This window comes from Pan paniscus, chromosome 23 (assembly GCF_029289425.2).
Source record: "Pan paniscus chromosome 23, NHGRI_mPanPan1-v2.0_pri, whole genome shotgun sequence".
NCBI lineage: Eukaryota > Metazoa > Chordata > Mammalia > Primates > Hominidae > Pan > Pan paniscus.
The window spans coordinates 36,576,315-36,595,659 of NC_085927.1; the positions used below are offsets into that span (position 1 = coordinate 36,576,315).

General features: G+C 50.3%; 1 protein-coding gene across 3 annotated transcripts in view; it reads right to left on the reverse strand.

Moving 5' to 3' along the window:
- Nucleotides 1–19,081, reverse strand: part of TPST2 (tyrosylprotein sulfotransferase 2) — a 64,200-nt gene extending 45,119 nt beyond the window's left edge. For 2 of the 3 annotated variants that reach the window (XR_010111743.1, XM_034949272.3), the window contains exon 1: nucleotides 18,959–19,081. The gene's annotated coding sequence lies outside the window, so the exon portion shown is untranslated. Of the gene's footprint in view, nucleotides 1–4,322; nucleotides 4,523–18,958 lie in introns of those variants that run through there. The other variant, XM_034949274.3, reaches the window with a different exon arrangement.
- Between the last annotated feature and the right edge of the window lie 264 nt (nucleotides 19,082–19,345).

Below are 19,345 nucleotides of genomic sequence, written 5' to 3' on the forward strand. Positions count from 1 at the left end.
CTCCCGTGGCTCCCACTTTACTCAGGAAAAACCAGTCCTCATTTGCCTTACAGGTTTGACCCCACCCCTTACCTTTCTGCCCCCAACCCCACTGGCCCCTGCCTCTTCTCCAGCCATGCCGGCCCCCTTGCTGTCACTCAAACACACAAGCACCCTCCCTCCTCTGGGCCAGTGCCCTGGCTGTGCCCGCTGCCCGGATGCCCTTTCCCCAAACATCCACTTGGCTCACTCTCTCACCCTCCTGTCCTCTCTCACATCTCACTTCTTCAAGGCCTCTTCTGATCAACCAGTTAATGCTGCAACCTGCCCCGCCAACACAGCACTCCAGAAGCCCTCACCCTGCGTGATTTTTTTTTTCCCCCAGCACTCACCGCCTTCTAACACATCATATGATTGACTTACATATTCTGCATTCATTGTCTGGGGGCCTTGAATGCTCTGTTTCCTGAGCACTGCAGCTCAGTAGGTGCTCAATTAATATTTACTAGATAAGAGTTGTCACTCTGCACCCCTTCTCCTAAGGCCACAGAATCCTGACCGGCCCCTCTCAGCATAGCAACCGTGAAATGGCCAGTTCTCCACTAGTCTGTCACTTGGATGCTTGACAGCATTTCAAACTCAACACAATCAACCTAAACTCCTAATAGGATCTCCTGAGCTTGGTTTCTTTTCCAGGCTTGCCTGTTGGAACAAGCCAGAAACCCAAGATCATGAACCTCTTCCTCCCCATGAACCCCTGATCCAATCACCACTGAGTCCTGTGCATTACACTCAACACCCCCAGGATCCAACTGTTTCTCTCCATCACCAGCAGCCCAGTCCAAGTCCCCACTGTCCGCCACCTGATCATGCTTCCACCCCTGCCTGTCCCCATATGGTGGCATGTCACCCCCGCCTTCACTATACTTTCAAAGCTTCCCACTGTCTTCAGTATGCAATTTCTTCACGTGGCTTAGAGGGATGTCATGATCAGACCCCTTCTCCAGCCCCATGGACCTTCTATCAGCCCCAAGGGTGCCATGCATCCCTGGCTTTCTTATTTTCATTCTCAGTCCACCTTCGACCCCTGGTGCAGACACATAACCTAGGCCTGGCCAATCACAGCATTTCATTCCCAGACTGCAGTGTTGGTTCAAAGATGGACGTTTGACCCAATCTAGGTCAATGAAACTCAACTGGAGACTTTTACAGAATTCTGCGGGGAGGCTAAGCAAGTAGGTTATAGGGCTGGAGGTGTGGGGCCATCTCTAGTCACCACCTGCAAAGCTGGCATGAGAGCAAAGCCAACCTAGGAAGGTGGAGCCGAGATGGAGACATAAATCCCTAAAATTAGTTGAGTCCTTGGATCTAGCCATACCTGAGGCTCACCTCTTACATAATCCAATAAATTTACCTTTTTGCTCAATGCTATGGAAGCTGGGTTTCTGTCTCTGTTTATCAAGAGTCCTAGCTAATAGATGTGTCCATACCCTCTTCCCACCTTATCTTGGGCTGCTTATCTCCTCAGCTAAAGTATCTCCTTCTTCAGGAAGCCTTCCCTGAATACCCCGACTAGATTAAGCTCTACCCTCCTATGTCTCACAGTCCCCTCTGCCTACCACTCACCATTCTGTATGGTAAATGCTGTTTGCCCTTCTGTTTCCCATATTCCACTGTGAGTGCTCACGGGCTGGGAGGCATTGCAGTCTGGTGGGGTTTTTTTCTTCTTCTTTTTCTTTTTTTCCTACACTTATCACAGAGCCTGACACTGAGAGGCATTCACATTTTATTTTTTCAGGTCATTTTGCTCATCAATAAGTTTCCTCAGATATCAGGGAGTAGTGAAAAAAGAATGTGTTTTGCAGAAAGATGCGCCTGAGTTTGAATTCCCCACCTGTTAGTTTTGTGACCTCAGGTAAATCACTTAACCTCTCTGGGCCTCATTTCTCTCATCTGTGAATTGGGAGAGCAGCTAAATACACATAAGGGCTTTACTACCATATTAGAGCTGGTTAAGTGTTTAATCAATGATAGTTCCTGGCTCTACCTTCTTCCTCCAGGGACTGCTCAAGCAATCTTCCCACCTCAGCCCCCCGAGTAGAGAGGACCACAGGTACACACCACCACACCTGGCTAATTTTATTTTTTGTCGAGATGAGGTCTCACTATGTTGTCCAGGCTGGTCTCAAACTCCTGGGCTAAAGTGATCCACCCTCCTTGGCCTCCCAAAGTGCTAAGATGACAGGCGTGAGCCACGGCGCCCTGCCTAGTTCCACCGTCTTATCTGAAGGCTCGGGGTGACGGCTGGGGCCAGTCATTGACTCCGACTTCCGCCCCAACAATGCGGATTTGAGTTTCCACACAAGATGTGACTCTAGAGTATCTTTATTAACATGTCAGAAGGTTTCCTGATGTTTCTGCTTACAAAGTCTTCAGCTAACTTCCCTCTTCCCCTGGCCCCAACTGTAGTTTATGGCTTTTCTGATTGCATGACTTTCCACTTCTTTGTTGTGGAGGTTTTGCAATGGCTGACGGCCAAAAAGTGAAAAGGCTTGACCAAGAACAAAGCAAGCAATAAATAAATACTTGCTGGATGTAATGTTCCTCAACAAGATGGCCTCAACGTTTTTTTTTGTGGTTCATCCAGGAAGCATGAGGCCTTCATCCTGGTAATATTTTGGGCATATTACTAGGGGCAGCAGTTGGCTCTAGGTGGGGGTTTTAAGAGCAGAATTTGCCAGCCCCAATTCTGGGGTAGTGCATACTACGAATCCGGTTTCCTGAGCATTCACCTGCTCCTCTGTTTCCTTCCTGGACAGACTGTGATATCTTCTTCGTTTTCACTCACTCCTAGAAGCAGGAAGAATCGGAAGAATTGCAAAGGCTTTAAGAGCTGCTCAGAGTATGAACACTTAAAACATCACAGGGAGAAACCCACGAGAGAGAAGGGGCATGATCTCATGGTTCACTGTTTTGGGGGACAGATTCACAATTGGGGAACAGCCTTTTCCTAATGGTGCAGGGCTTTGGGGGACCTGGGTTTTATGGAAAGTATTTCCATCTGCAAACTTGCCTGGCCATTACCAGGAAGCAAAATGCCATGGGGAGAGTCCCTTAACTTCTCTGAGCCTCAGTTTCCTTATCTGTAAAATGGGTGAAGAACAACAAAATTTTCGTTGCTATGAATTACTGAGCACTTCTATGCATTAGATGCCATATAACTATTATCTGTCACCCACAAAATAATCATTATTATGATCCCTGTTGCACAGATGAGGAAACTGAGGACCAGAGAAGTGTCTGGAGCAAGGTCTCAAAGCTCATGCATAAGCCAGCTGGAGTTCTAACTCGAGTGTGTCTGACTTGAGAGTTGCTATCAGCCCACAACAACAGGCCTTCTCTTGATGCCTGCCTCACGGGTCACTGTGAGGTTCCAATGGCATCACACACACAAAAGATAAAGATACTCCCTGAGGCACCTGTCTGCCCAGGAACGAGCAACCATAGGTATTTGGGAGGCGACTGGCTGGAGACAAATACAAGTCCCTTGGATCCTCATTATCTGCTTTTCTCCTGGGCTCCCCTCATGCCCAGTCCTAAGTAGAGAGGGTCTCAGAGAGCAGAAATGAGGAAAAGGCGACAGTGAGCAACTGCATCCTTGCAATGAAGGAGCACTCACCAGCATCCTCACCACCCAGAATGTAGGCTCCCAACCATGGGCTGCACGGTGCCTATCACCTCCCACAACTCCAGCCCCGCCAGGGACTTGCCACCAACCAGGAGAACCCAACTAGAAGGGGTCCAGGAGGAGCCATCCTTTCCTACCCACTCTTGGAGGGGCTGCATGCCACTGGCTTTCTGGGCCATAAAATGAGATGTGCCATGAACTTCCCCACCCTGTCCATCCCGGGACCATCTAAGGGACTCCAGCAGGAGGACACAGTCAAGATTTGAGCCCTCCCTATGAGGACCTGTCCCCACTCAGTCTCATTTCCCATCACACACCCTAGATGCAGGGGTAAGAATCTAGGTTTGACTCCCGCCCCTCCACTTCCCCAGACAAGTGGTCCAATTCCCCCGTGCCCTATGTCTTTCATCTGGAAAATGGGGATAACACAGCACTTCCCTGGAGGTTGAGATGAATTTGCACCTAGGAAGTCCTTAGCAGAGTACCTGACACACACTAGGGCATCCACAAACATTGGCTGTGACTATTACGACTTTGACACCGAATGCCTTCTTGACCCTGTACTGATACTATTCCCTCTTCCCACAATGCCTCCCTTCCCCTTTTGCCTCCTCTCCCAAATAATTACGGCAATAACAGTAATCATCACACTTACCAATTGCTAAGGGCCTCCTACTTGCAAGACCACGCACAGAACACTTCTCAAAGACCATCTCCTTCCTGCTGCATCCTCCGGAGACAGTGACACTATCATTTCTATACCTCCCCTTGTGTCCATCTAAAACATCGGCTCTCCCAGGGCAGGAACAGGGTCTCTCCTGCTCACTGCTGGATTCCCGGCATCCGGAATAGAGCAGGCACATAGGAGGTGCTCATATTTGCTGCAGAAATGAGAACGCACTGAATCCTCACAAAAACCCGCTGCTGTAAGTGATGATGGCATCCTTTTAAAATGAAGATGCAGGCCGGGCGCAGTGGCTCACGCCTGTAATCCCAGCACTTTGGGAGGCCAAGGTGGGCGGATCATGAGGTCAGGAGTTCGAGACCAGCCTGACCACCATGGTGAAACCCCGTATCTACTAAAAATACAAAAAAATTAGCCGGGCGTGGTGATGCGTGCTTGTAATCCCAGCTACTCAGGAGGCTGAGGCAGGAAAATTGCTTGAACCTGGGAGGCGGAGGTTGCAGTGAGCCGAGATCGTGCCACCGCACTCCAGCCTGGGTGACAGAGCGAGACTCCATCTCAAAATAAATAAATAAAATAAAATAAAATAAAATGAAGATGCAAAGGACACACAAAAAAATTTAAGGAAATTATCCGAGGCTGCATCACACTAAATGGCAAAACACAGACATGAACCTGGGGCTGTGGAGTGCTAAGTTCACACTCTTACTAATTAAGGAAATCCCACGTCCCAATGGGGCTCCACCCCATATGCCTTGGAAGGCTTCTCTGACAGCTGCCACTGACAACGATGGAGCTGGTCTTCTTGAAACACCATCAAAGCTGGACTTTGAAAGTAACATTCCTGGGAGACTCTCTGTACCAGCAAAGCCCCAAGTCAGATCTATAGGAGCCTGAGGGTCAGCACGGGAGATTGACACCCAAGTAACAGGATAATTCACAGAATGAAATAAGAGCTTGGTTAGGGGAAGCAAGTCATGTCATCACAGACATCAGAGGAAGGAATCTGAGCTGAGTCGAAAAGAATGCCAGCATTTTAACACGTGCAGAAGTTAGAGGAAGCGTCCCAAGTAGAAGGAACAGCTCGAGCAGAGGGTAGAAGTGTGAAAGCACACTGGAAATTTGGAGAATGGCAAGGAATTCACTGTGAACAGAATAGTCTTTGTGGAGGAGGGGAAGGTAAATAATCATGGCAATAAGAATAACAACAATAATAGTAAGACAAAGCCGGGCACAGTAGCTCATGCCTATAATCCCAAGCATTTTGGGAGGCTGAGGTGGGAGAATCACTTGAGACAAGGAGTTCAAGACCAGCCTGGGCAACATAGCAAGACCCTGTCTCTAAAAAAAAAGGCCGGGCACGGTGGCTCACACCTGTAATCCCAGTACTTTGGGAGGCCGAGGCGGGTGGATCACAAGGTCAGGAGATTGAGACCATCCTGGCTAACACAGTGAAACCCCGTCTCTACTAAAAATACAAAAAATTAGCCGGGCGTGGTGGCAGACGCCTGTAGTCCCAGCTACTCAGGAGGCTGAGGCAGGAGAATGGTGTGAACCCGGGAGGTGGAGCTTGCAGTGAGCTGAGATTGCGCCACTGCACTCCAGCCTGGGCGACAGAACGAGACTCTGTTGCAAAAAAAAAAAAAAAAGAAAATTAAATTAGCCAAGCGTGGTGGTGCATACTTGTAGTCCCTGCTACTTGGGAGGGTGAGATCACTTGAGCCCAGGAATTCAAGGCTGCAGCAAGCTATGATCATGCCACCGCAATCCAGCCTGGGTGACAGGGCAAAACCCTGTCTTTAAAAAAAAAAAAAAATAGCGAACATGCATATAGTGCTTACTGTGTGCCTGGGGGGTTTTCTACACACTTTACAAATATTTGCTCTTTTTTTTTTTGAGACAAGGTCTCACTCTGTCGCCCAGGCTGAAGTGTAGTGGCACTATCTTGGCTCACTGTAACTTCCACCTCCCAGGATCAAGCGATTCTCCTGCCTCATCCTCCCGAGTAGTAGCTGGGACTACAAGTGTGTGCCACCATGCCCAGCTAATTTTTTGTATTTTTTTAGTAGAGATGGGGTTTCACCGTGTTAGCCAGGATGGTCTCGAACTCCTGACCTTGTAATCTGCCCACCTTGGCCTCCCAAAGTGCTGGGATTACAGGCGTGAGCCACTGCACCCGGCCATTTTTTTTTTTTTTTTTTTTTTTGAGACAGAGTCTCACTCTGTCTGCCACTCAGGCTGGAATGCAGTGGCACAAGCTCGGCTCACTGCAACCTCCATCTCCCGGGTTCAAGTGATTCTCCTGCCTCAGCCTCCTGAGTAGCTGGGATTACAGGCTTGAGCCACCATGCCTGGCTAATTTTTGTATTTTTAGTAGAAATGGGGTTTCACCATGTTGGCCAGGCTGGTCTCAAACTCCTGACCTCAGGAGGAGGTCTAGACCTCCTAAAGTGCTAGGATTACAGGCATTAGCCACCATGCCTGGCCAAGTTTCATTTCTTAGATCTCACCCACAGGAGTGAGAGAAAACATTATCATGTAGCTGGAGGAAGGAATATCAGTAATGTTCATGAGTAAACATCAAAATGTATTATTATCTTTAAGAATTACCGAAAGGAATTTCAATTAAAATCAATTATATAGGTTGGTCTTGAACTCCTGACCTCAGGTGATCCGCGCGTCTCCGCCTCCCAATCGCTCATTTAATCCTCACAACTAATCTATGAGGACAGTGCTCTGTCATTCCATTTTACAGCTGAGGAAGCCAAGGCACAGAAAGGTGAAGTCCTTGCCTGAGATCTCACAGCAGGTTTTAGCACCCGTGTGCTTCATCTGCTGCACCTCCACTACCCCAGCTCTCAACGTGGGTTCTCTGACCAGCAGGAACAGCGCTTAGGAACCTACACAAAATGCAGATTATCAGGGCTCAAGGAGACCACGCTGAATGGGAACTCTGGAAGTGGGGTACAGCAACCTGTGTTGAAGAAGCCCTCCATCCACGGTGAGGTCAGCAACCTCCGACCCTGCAAACCTGACCACGCTCTGCAATCCTCAGGACTGTGCCATGGGGACTATGCTTGGGGACCCCAAGGTCCTCAGAGAAGGAAGATTTTGCCCAGAGTCCCGCAGTAGGTAGAGGAGAGCAAACCAGGCCTCGAACCAGAATCTCCCATCTCTCAGAAGTGGGTGTCTACACAACAACCCCTGAGGGATGTCAAAGCAGCCACCAGCTCAACACGGGGGTGCACTGTTCCCAGCTTCTGAGGCATGGAAGACCCAGACCCCATTATTTCCAAGCTATTTGCATGATCCAGAACAAGTTACCTCAACTCTCTGGGCCTCAGTTTCCCCATCTGTGAAAAGAAAAAGCTGGACCCTATTTCTTTCTTTCCTTTTTTTTTTTTTTTGAGACGGGGTCTCACTCTGTCACCCAGGCTAGAGTGCAGTGGCGTGATCTTGGCTCACTGCAGCCTTGACCTCCCAGGCTCAAGCAATCCTCCCACCTCAGGCTCCAAAGTAGCTGGGAATAAAGCATGCACCACCATGCCCGGCTGATTTTTGTACTTTTTTGTAGAGACAGGGTTTCGCCATGTTGCTCAGGCTGGTCTTGAACCCCTGAGCTCATGCAAGTGATCCGCCCGCACTGGCCTCCCAGAGTGCTGGGATTATAGGTGTGAGCCACTGTGCCCAGCCTGGAGGCAAGACTCTATTTCTAACCTTGTTTTTCTTCCCAAAACTCTTAGCCATCAAATATGCACTGCTGGTCTACTGTGCACTTGAGCAAGGAATGACCACGTAGCAGAATGAAGGGCAAAGGCACCTACTGCATGCAGCTTCCAGCAGTGCTCAGAGGAAGGGTAGCCGACAGTCCCCCAGTACCCCAAACCAAATCAAACCAAAAGCAGCATCTGCCGTCCTGCTGCTAGCCCAGGCTTCCTCTTCTTCCCCACAGCCCTGGGGCCCGGTGGGGAAGGGAGGGCCCTGGGGGCGTGGAAAGGGTGTGGGTTGAGGGGAAACCATGGCCTTGTAGGGCGGCCTTGCCAGGTGCCTGACTCCACAGGGCCTCTGTCTTCCACCTGGGAAGTAGCTACTACCACTTTCTCACACCTCCAAGGGTTTCTGGCTGAGCCCCCGGGCTCTGCAAGGGTCCGGATGGTTCTGTGGCAGGATGTCAGCCACCAGCCAAAGCAAGTGGGATGAAAAGTTTTTAATGAGAGAAAGGAAGGGCCGTGCTGGCACCTGTGTGGGCTTGGGGTCGGCAGCGGGAAGGAAGGGGGAAGTGGTGCAGATTGGGGCGGAAGAAGACAGAGAGAGACAAAAACAGAGAGAGGCAGAGACAGAGGGAGATAGAGACAGAGGAGATAGATGGGGAGAGAGAGTCAGAGGAGAGGCAAAGATGGGAGTAAGACAGAAAGAGTGACAGAGACAGGGAAAGACGTGAGTTGGGGGGATGGGTGGGAGGGAGAGAGAGGCAGGGAGACAAAAATAGAAACCAAGACAAGTTGGGTATAGAGGCTTACGTCTATAATCCCAGTACTTTGGGAGGCTGAGGCAGGTGGATTGCTTGAGCCCAGGAGTTCAAGATCAGCCTGAACAACATAGTGAGACCCCATTTCTACAAAAAATAAAAAATGAACCAGGTGTGGTGGTCTGTACCTCTAGTCCCAGCTACTCGAGAGGCTGAGGCAGGAGAATTGCTTGAGCCCAGGAGTTCAAGGCTGCAATGCTGCCCCTGCACTCCAGCTTGGGCAACAGAGCAAGACCATCTCAAAAAAAGAAAAAAAAAAAAAAAAAGAAAGAAGAGAAGAATAAGAAAATCACCAGACAGAGAAGGAGAGAGATGAGGAGCAGCAGCAGCCTGGAGCAGGAACCTCAGCTCCTACACCATCAATGGGCACCTACATCCCTGCACCCACATCTTAGCTACACAGCCATCCCGCCCTTCAGTCAAGGCCCCTGGGTATCCAGGGAAGAAGGGGAATGTTGAGAGAGAGGTGACTACTGGCCCAGCCCCCTCCAGCCCTCTCACCTGTTGTGGGGCTCTCCAAATTCCAAGCTTCTGAACACTACCTTCCCAATGTTAATTACATCCAGAACCCCCTTTAATCGTATTCATTTTTGTTCAATGGATTCAGTATTTTTAAAACATATTTTCAAGGGAAACTATAATCCGCTGGATTAAATTAAAAACATGCCCTAATTAAAAAGTTAATGCAAAAATAAAATCGAAGGAAGCAATGCTTTTTTATGCCTTCTGGCTAGAGACGGCCGCCAGCCTAAGGAAGGATCCCCAAAGGAGCCGGCTGTGTCCGATCTTTGTTAAACAAGAGGAGTCTAGGGAGAAGCACTAAAGACGCGTTAGCACCTAATGGAGGCTTTCTCCGGAAAGTCATCAGAGGGTGGGGAGGAAGACTTTCGCTCTGTGATTTAGCACTTCATACTAGGCAACAGCAGCCTCCAGGGCAAAATTCAAGTCCTTTGGCATCGCACTGAGGCTCTGTTGTGACTTAACTCCTGCTGACCTCCAATTTTATTATAACACCACCGATTCCCCCAACCCTCAACACACACACACACACACACACACACACACACACACACACACACTATAGTCTTTGTGCCTGAACTCTACCAAACATACCAGGCCACAGAGTCTCACACCTCCAAACTTTTGCACTTGTGATTCTCTCTCCTTGGAAAACCTTTCCTGACCTCCTCTACAAAGCTAACTCCTACTGGCATCATTTGCACCCCTTCCTCCAGGAAGTCTTCCCTGACTGCCTCCTGTCCCTGTACCAGTATCCCCCAAGGTGCTTAGCATCCTGTGTGGCTTCTGGTGTTGCTTCTCTGCCAACCCCATGGAATGTGCAGGGCTGGGACCCCATCCTAGTCCCCACATCCTCTCAGAACCCAGCATGGTCCCCAAACTTCCAGCACAGGGTGCACAGGTATTTGTTGAGTAAACAGAAGGATGGATTGAGAAAGAAATGAAGGCATCAGAACACTCTGGGACAGAAGGAAATCTAAACTAAACCCTCTCTGTGCTCTGGGAAAAAGTTCTAGGCAGAAGCTCCTGTCCAATAAGAATCAGTCAACTTGACTCAAATTGGCCTCACCTACTCATTGGTCCACAAACTCTGGGCCAATGGCCCAGCCTCTATTCAGTTTTCTCGCCTGTAAAGTGGAGACAGTAGTATTGCCTATGATAGAATTGAGCTAAGAAAAATAAACGTAAAGAGCTAAGTACCCAGAAAGCACCCAAGTCTTAACTGCAATCATTACTATTTTTATCAGCATCTAACACTCACCAAATCAAAGTTTAGTAACTCGTAGGGACCCAAAAGATGATTAGAAAAGCAACTGGCAGACTTTCTCTTCAAAGGCCAGCAATGTGGGCTCTCTGGTCTCTATTACAACTACTCCACTCTGCTTTTGTTACACAACAGCAGCCACAGACAAAATGTCAATAAATAAGCATAGCTGTGTTCCAATAAAACTTTATTTACAAATACAGATAGCGGGCCGGATGTGGCCTATGAGTGGTAATCTGCCAATTTCTGATCCAGGCCCTCACTATTCCAAATGTGGTCTTTAGACAAAAACCATCAGAGGCCCCTGGAAACTGGTTAGAAACACAGTCTTAGTCTCTGCCCCAAACCTGCTAATCAGAATCTGCACTTTAGCCGGGCGCTGTGGCTCACGCCTGTAATCCCAGCATTTTGGGAGGCGGAGGCAGGCAGATCACTTGAGGTCAGGAGTTTGAGACCAGCCTGGCCAACACAGTGAAATCCCGTCTCCACTAAAAATACAAAAATTAGCCGGGCATGGTGGCAGGTGTCTGTAATCCCAGCTACTTGGGAGGCTGGGGCAGGAGAATCGCTTGAACCCGGGAGGCAGAGGTTGCAGTGAGCCGAGACTGCACCACTGCACTCCAGCCCGGGCAACAAGATCGAAACTCCGTCTAAAAAAAAAAAACAAAAACAAACAAACAAACAAAAAACAACCAAAAACACAGAATCTGCACTTTAACAAGTTCCCCAAGGGGATCATATGCATGTTAAGATCTGAGAGGCCTGGGTACTCAACTTCATAGGCTGACATCTCACGTCACAGATGTGGGTTACTTTTTCTTGCCTGATGCCTCCACCAGAACGTAAACTCCAGGACAACTAGGACCTCGTTGCTTCTTAAATCTTGCACCCCAACATCCAGTTGAGGGTTCTCATGTGTCCTTATTCTGGTGGAAGACGTCACTCAGTGGCTATCCGTGCAGTGCTGGGATCAAGGCATGACTTCCACTGACAGCCTCTGAAGTTGGGCAGATGGGCTTTGAGTCCTGGTGCTGAATCTCAGGCCTGTGTGACCTCGGGAAAGTGACTATTTCCAAGCCTTGGCTTCTGGGAAATGGCGTGGTCAATAACAAATATCTCACTGTGGGGAACAACAGTTAGGTAGGGACCTGTACCAGGTAAGGTGGCACGGCACCCTAGCGCCCAGAGACAGGAACTCCCCACACAGGGAGTATGCAATGGGGACAACCTCCAGTCCCAGCACTCTGGGAGGCTGAGGTGGGAGGATCGCTTGAGCCTGGGAGGCAGAGGTTGCAGTGAGCCGAGATCACACCACTGCACTCTAGCTTGGGCAACAGAGCGAGACTCCATCTCAAAAAGGAAAAAAAAAAAAAAAGAAAAAAACAAATAAAAGGCCAGGCACAGTGGCTCACACCTGTAATCCCAGTACTTTGGGAGGCTGACACGGGCAGATCACTTGAGGTGAGGAGTTCAAGACCAGCCTGGCCAACATGGTGAAACCCCGTCTTTACCAAAAAAATACAAAAATTAGCTGGGCATGGTGGTAGGCACCTGTAATCCCAGCTACTCAGGAGGCTGAGGCAGGAGAATCACTTGAACCGAGGAGGCAGAGGTTGCAGTGAGCCAAGATCATACCACTGCACTCCAGCCTGGGTGACAGAAGGAAACTCCATCTCAAAAAAAAAAAAAAAAAAATGCCTTGAGGGCTTAAAATGGCAGACAGGGTATCAGGAGGCCTCAGACAACCTCCAATGTCCTAGAAACACAGAGCTGGAAGGGCTCTTGGAGCGTGTCAAAAAAAAAAAAAATTGTGCCATGCACGATGGCTCACACCTGTAATCCCAGCACTTTGGGAGGCCAAGGCAGGCGGATCACAAGGTTAAGAGTTCGAGACCAGCCTGGCCAATATGGTGAAACCCTGTCTCTACTAAAAATACAAAAATTAGCTGGGCGTGGTGGCATGCGACTGTAATCCCAGCTACTTGGGAGGCTGAGGCAGAAGAATAGCTTGAACCCAGGAGACGGAGGTTGCAAGGAACCAAGATCATGCCATTGCACTCCAGCCTGGGTGACAAGAGCGAGACTTCGTCTCAAAAAAAAAAAAAAAAATTGTTTTTAAAGCAATGGAACTGCTTATTCAGGTGGCACGAGGCAGGCCTGAGGCATCCTCAGATCCCCTGAAGAGCCGCACTTACGTGACAATGGGGAGTGGGGGGAACCACAGTGACTGGGAGAGTCCAGGCCACCTAAGGGGCAGCTTCAGGCCACTCCAGTTTGGCCTAAGCTCCTGGGTTTCCAAGAGAAATGAGAAATCAGAATTTTTCTCTAGAAATGTTTGAATGTTGACTCAATTTTAAAAACACACACATAGCATGGGAGCTCAATAAAAAACATGCAGCAGGGTGAACTCACCCATTTAACATGTACGGAAACTGGGGCTCAGAGAGGGGAAGCTCCTTGCCCAATGTCACACAGCAATTTGGAGGAAGAGTTGGGACTTGGCTGCTTCCAAGCTCTGCTGTGCATGAGAGTGTGGGAGTGGGAGGAACAGAGCGAGTAGGGAGGAGTGGGTGGGAATCTGGACTTTACAGGCCAAGAGCCCTGCATGTTCTGATCATCAGGGAAGGAGTGTGGACAGAGGGATGGAGAGCGGATCAATATTTATTCAGAATAGTTATAACAACACCTGACGTTTTCTGTGTGTTTTCTATGTGCTAGGCCTTAAGATGGGATATCAAGGAGGAGTAAGAATGAGAATTCAGAGTGCAGAGTCTGGGCTGGGTGTGGTGGCTCACGCCTGTAACCCCAGCACTTGAGAGGCCAAGGTGGGATGATCGCTTGAGCCCAGAAGTTCAAGGTTATAGTGAGCTATGATTGTGCCACAGCACTCCAGCCTAGGCAACAGAGCAAGACCCTGTCTCAAAACAAACAAACAAAAAAACCCAAAACAACAAAAAAAGAAAGATTCTGGATCCAAATCCTATGTCTCCCACTTCCTAGCTGGGTGACCTTGTGCAAATTACTTCACCTCTCTGAGCCTCAGCCTGTTCACATCATATGGCTGTTGGGGGAATTAAATGAGTTAAACCACATACAGTGCCTAGAACAGTGTCTGGCACCCAGCAAGCCCTGTTGATATTGGCTGTATTTATAATTGTTGCCTTTTGACAGACGGAGGAACTAAGGTTCACAAACGAACATGTTCAAAATTCCAAAGAGCCTGTTTAACCCCAGGGCCTCAGCTTTTGCCTGGTACCAAGATAAGTGCTTTACCACCATTCCCTTCCATCCAGCACCCCTGGAAGATAGGTCCTACTTATACCTGCATTCAGCAGATGAGAAAACCAAAGCATAGAGAAACAGCCAACAGCCCCAGAAAGATGTGGAGCACCTGGATTCTAATACAGGCCAGTGCCCCCTAGCTCCCTATCACACTGCCTGCTTTCTGGGCTGCCTGCCTGCTTTCTGGCTGCAGAAGCCCCAGTCAAAAGTCTTACTGATACAAAGTCACTCGGCAGACGGGCTGGCTGCCCGCCATCTGAACACATAGGATAAGAAGTTTCTCCCTGGGCCATCAGCCCCAGACGTTCCCTAGGGCCTGTGGGCACTGCCCTCTGAGGTCCTTCCCTGCAATTTCTGGGGGCTGGCCAAGATCTCAAGCAGCTCTGAATGAATCATTCCCACAAATCCTCCTCTGGCTGCAGTCCAGGGTGGGGGAGACCTGAGAAGTGACGGGAGGGGACAGTCATCCCAGATCTCTGGAGGGGCCCCAGACCGGGTACATGCAGGTCCTCAGAGGGCACGGGGACTTGCAAGCAATAGGAATAGGCAGCAAGTCGGGGAGCAGGAGCTGCTGCTACCCAGAGAAGCTTCCCTGGTGCCACGTGGGGCATCAAAGCCACACAAGCCACATGCATTTTTCCAAAAAAGTACATTCTGGTCACCAACCCCAGGCTGTGAAGCTATATCTGATCTGCCACTCTTACTACAAATACACCCACAAAGTCACATCAATAATACATTTCAGGCCAGGCATGGTGGCTCACACCTGTAATCCTAGCACTTTGGGAGGCCGAGGCGGGCGGATCACAAGGTCAGGAGATCGAGACCATCCTGGCTAACATGGGGAAACCCTGTCTCCACTAAAAATACAAAAAAATTAGTCAGGCATACGCCTGTAGTTCCAGCTACTCGGGAGGCTGAGGCAGGAGAATGGCGTGAACCCGGGAGGTAGAGCTTGCAGTGAGCCGAGATCATGCCACTTGCACTCCAGCCTGGGCAACAGAGCGAAACTCCGTCTCAAAAATAATAATAATCATAATCATAATAATACATTTCAACAGCCTAACCGATCCCAAGGTACCACCACATCTTAGTTCTGAATGGTCTATGCCCATTCCTCAGTAGGGTACACTGACACCCAGAGAGCGGCAGTTCCTTGCCTAGGGAGCCTTCCCACCCCGTCTCCATGTCCCTAGGCTGCTTTCTTTTTTTTTTTTAATATTTAATTGATTTTTATGTATTGACCTAATACCCTACAATCTTGCCCTGTTGCCCAGGCTGGAGTGCAGTGGTGCGATCTCAGCTCTCTGCAACCTCTACTCAAGCGATCCTTCCACCTCAGCCTCCCGGCTATCTGGGAATACAGGCGCGCACCACCACGCCTGGCTAATTTTTGTATTTTTTGTAGAGATGGAGTTTCACTATGTTATTCAGGCTGGTCTCGAGCTCCTAGGCTCAACCAATCCATCCACCTCAGCCTCCAAAAGTGCTGGGATTACAAGCATGAGCCATGCACCCGGCCTAGGCTGCTTTCTTAATGCACAGGAACTCAGGATTTTAAAAGGACAAGGAAAGGCAAGTATGCAAAAAAGAATAAAGTCACGAGGTGCCAGATACAGCGGCTGGGAGGCGTGGTCTTAACACCATTCCCAAACAGCAGCTGCCCAGATGAACCAAGTTGTCAGGAAACTGGAACACGCAGATAAGTGCTGGTCTAAGTTCCTGAACCAGCAGAGTACAGTTCAAGCTGGGGTGAACTACCTACCTTCTCAAGGAACTCTTCCTGTGTGAAAACGCTGGGTTCTGACCTGAGTTCTTCCGGTGCAGCCTCTTGCTGAAGCAAAGAGTGTGAAGGAAGAAACACAGGGTCCTAGGGGTGGGGAAGGTGCTGAGAGGAGGGGGAAGATGTCTGTGTGTGCAGAATGTTCACAGATGAAGCGTCTGTAACTCAGGACTGCTCATCTCAGGCCTGGGGGGGGTGGCCCCTCTTGAAATAAGCAGCAACTCACATAGGACACTCCTGTGGCCACCCAGAGAGGTCACCTTCAGAGTAGCGTGGGGGGGTCCAGATAGGGTGTGGGCAGGACCAGACTTAATTTTGGGGTCAAGGGACAAGTCTTCCCCTTCAGTTATGGTCTAGGAGAGCCATGGAGGGTCTCCCTGGCCTCCACAAAGCCTCAGCTGGCAAGGGGGCTCCGGGCTGGCCTGGGATGGGAAGATCCGAGCAGCTTCCACCTTCCTTTCACCCCCTCCTAATACTGTGTGCCAGCTCCTGGGGTGGGCTCTGTAAGCCACTGGGTCCTACACTGCCTGTCCTTGCTTCGGTATTTTCACAGAGTCTTGCTCTGTCACTCAGGCCGGAGTGCAGTGGTGTGATTGATCTTGGCTTACTGCAACCTCTGCCTCCTGGGTTCAAGCGATTCCCCTGCCTCAGCCTCCCAAGTAGCTGGGGTTACAGGCACGCACCACCACACCTGGCTAATTTTTGTATTTTTAGTAGAGACGGGGTTTCACCATGTTGGATAGGCTGGTCTCGAACTCCTGACCTCAGGTGACCTGCCCACCTTAGCTCCCAAAGTGCTGGGATTACAGGTGTGAGCCTCCGTGCCCGGCCTGAAAACAGTTTATAACTAACACATCAAAGCCAGTGATTTCAAGGGTTATGACTGCTTCAGAGAACACTAAATGTATTTAAGATTATTGGAACCCTCATACACTGGTGGTGGGAATATAAAATGGTACAGCTGTTCTGGAAAAATAGTCTGGCAGGTCCTCAACAGGTTAAACCTGGGTGCAGTGGCTCACACCTATAATCCCAGCACTTTGGGAGCCTGAGGTAGGAGGATCGCTTGAGACCAGGAGTTCAAGACCAGCCTGGGCAACATAGTGGGACCCCTATCTCTACAAAATAAATAAATAATAAAATAAATTTTAAAAATATTTAAAGGTGAAACCTAAAGTTACCTTACGACCCAATCATTCCACTCCTAGAAATATACCTGAGAGAACTGAAAATGTATGTCCAAAGACCTGTACATGAATGTTCATAGCAGTATTATTCATAATAGTCAAAAATTAGAAACAACCCAAACATCCATCAGCTGACAAATGGATAGAATGTGGTATATCCACATAATAGAATATTATTCAGCCATAAAAAGGAACGAAGTACTTAAAAAAAAAAAGGAATGAAGTACTGATACAGGCTGCAAGGGGCTGAACCTTAGAAACATTCTCTGAAGTGAAAAGCATCAGATACAAAAGGCCACATAGTATATGACTGCATTTATATGAAATGTCCAGCACAGGCAAATTCATAGAGAATTTGAGAGTCAGTAAGTGGTTGCCAAGGGATAGGGGAAGAAAGGACTGGGGAGTGACCATGAAACAGCCTTTCTTTTGGGCATGATAAAAATGTTCTAAAATTAGACAGTGGTGATGGCTGTGCAACTCTGAACATCCTAAAAATTACGGAAACATATACTTTAAAAGGGTGAATTGTACGGTATGTGAACTGTATCTCAACAAAGCTGTTATAAAAAAGTTTGCATGAGATTTTTAAAAATCAGGTAATACAAAGATATATATTAAGTAAATAATAGTACAATTGGGGTTCAGCGGAGTGGGGGGAATTCAGAAATGACGCAACAGTTCCGTTAGGACAATGAAATAAACCCAGCTTTACAGTTATGGAAACTGAGACTAGATCGGAAGGAAAATGCGTCGCCGAGGCCACATCACTACTAAATCCGGTGTGTCACAGATCTGTTCAAATCCAGAAGCCTACCCTCACCAGCAGACCACCCTGCTGAGATGAAAGGGTTATCACATGGAGGCTAGGGCCACAGCCCAGTCTGGCAGACAGACATGCAAGGGAATGTCTGTTGGGAAGTGAGAAAAAGGGCTGGCTAACTCTGTGGGGTTCAAAACAGGAAGCACCCAACAATACCAGGAGAATGCCAGGGAAGGCTTCCCGGAGGAGGTGCTGCTTGAGGGGGCTTCTGTAGGATAAGTAGGAGTTCAACAGCCCGCCTCCTCAACATCCCCAAGGACATTAAGTCAGGAGGCCTGTGAGTGAATTTCAGCTCTGCCACATCCTAGCTGTGAATCCTAGGGTCACGGACAGGTGACCTCTCCAAGCCTCAGTCTCCCTATCTGTAAAAGGGGAAGGGGGCAAGAGGTCAGGCACGGTTCTTTCTAATGACTGTGCTGAGGTGGATGGTTCCTTCCCTAGGGAACGGGCCTTTGAGTGGGAATGCCAGACCTTGACCTCTGTCCCATCTAACAACGACTCTGCCAGGTCAGGCGTGCTCAGCCTCTGAGCCCATGCTCCCTGTCCCCTGCTACCCGTCCCAGTCCCGGCTTTCTGGGCACCTCCCATCCAGCTCACACTGAGAAGCGGAGTTTACGGAGGGAGGTTGGGGGCGGGGGTGGGATCCTCGGGTCAAATTCCTCTCCGCTCCTCACCAGTGACCTCCAAGTTCACTAGGGCTCCCCAACCCAGTGCTCCCAGCGCCCACCTCCCCAGCCGACGATTTCCGCCCCCAACGCCTCCACTTCTGACGCTCCTCGCAACTCCACGGCTGCTGCAAGTTAACTTCCACGCGCCCTGGCGCCCGCCTGGGGGTCCCCGCGCGCCTGGGCGAGGTTGGGGACTCCGGAGGCGGGGACGCGCCGCCCTCCCCCCCAGTCCCCCCGCCAACAGACGCTGAGCGTCTCCCAGGCGCTGGGTCCGAAGCGGGAAGCGTGGTAACGGGGGCCCGGTGGATGCCGCACCCCGCGGAAAGCGCTCGGGACGCCGAGCGGGTGCGGATCCCAGAACCGCGCGCCCGCGCCGCCTGCCTGCCTCCCAGATCCCAGCTCCCAGCCCCGGAGCCCGAGCAGTCGCGCCGGGCCCGGAGGCAGCCGCCAGGACGGAGGGCTGCCAGGCGCCCGAGGCCGACCCGCACGGCCCCCAGCCCGCGCCCGCGGCTGCAACCCGAGGCCACCCCCTGCCGCCCCAGGGCCACCTACCGTGGCGAGACGCGGCGAGGCAGCCCCACGCACCCAGCGACTCCCGGCTCTCCAGCCGCCCCAGCCGGGGAAGGGGGAGGTGCCCGCGCGGGGGCGGGGCCGCGGCGACGTGACGTACGGGGGCGGGCCCGATACGCGGCCACGCCCCGCCCCATCCCCTCCACTGCGCCTCGGGACCGCGAGGTGAGCAGAGGCTGGCCGGGGAGTTTCCCGGAGGCTCGCCCTGGGAACCCCGCCCCGCCGCCCTGGAAGCCCCTGTCTGCTCGCTGGCTTACCCCTAGGACGGGCAGCTCACCACTTCTCCCGGACAGTTCTGTTTAAGAGAAGTTCCTTTCTGCCTGTAAGCAATGAAGTGGAATGATCACCAAAAAGTGGTGTAAGAAAAGA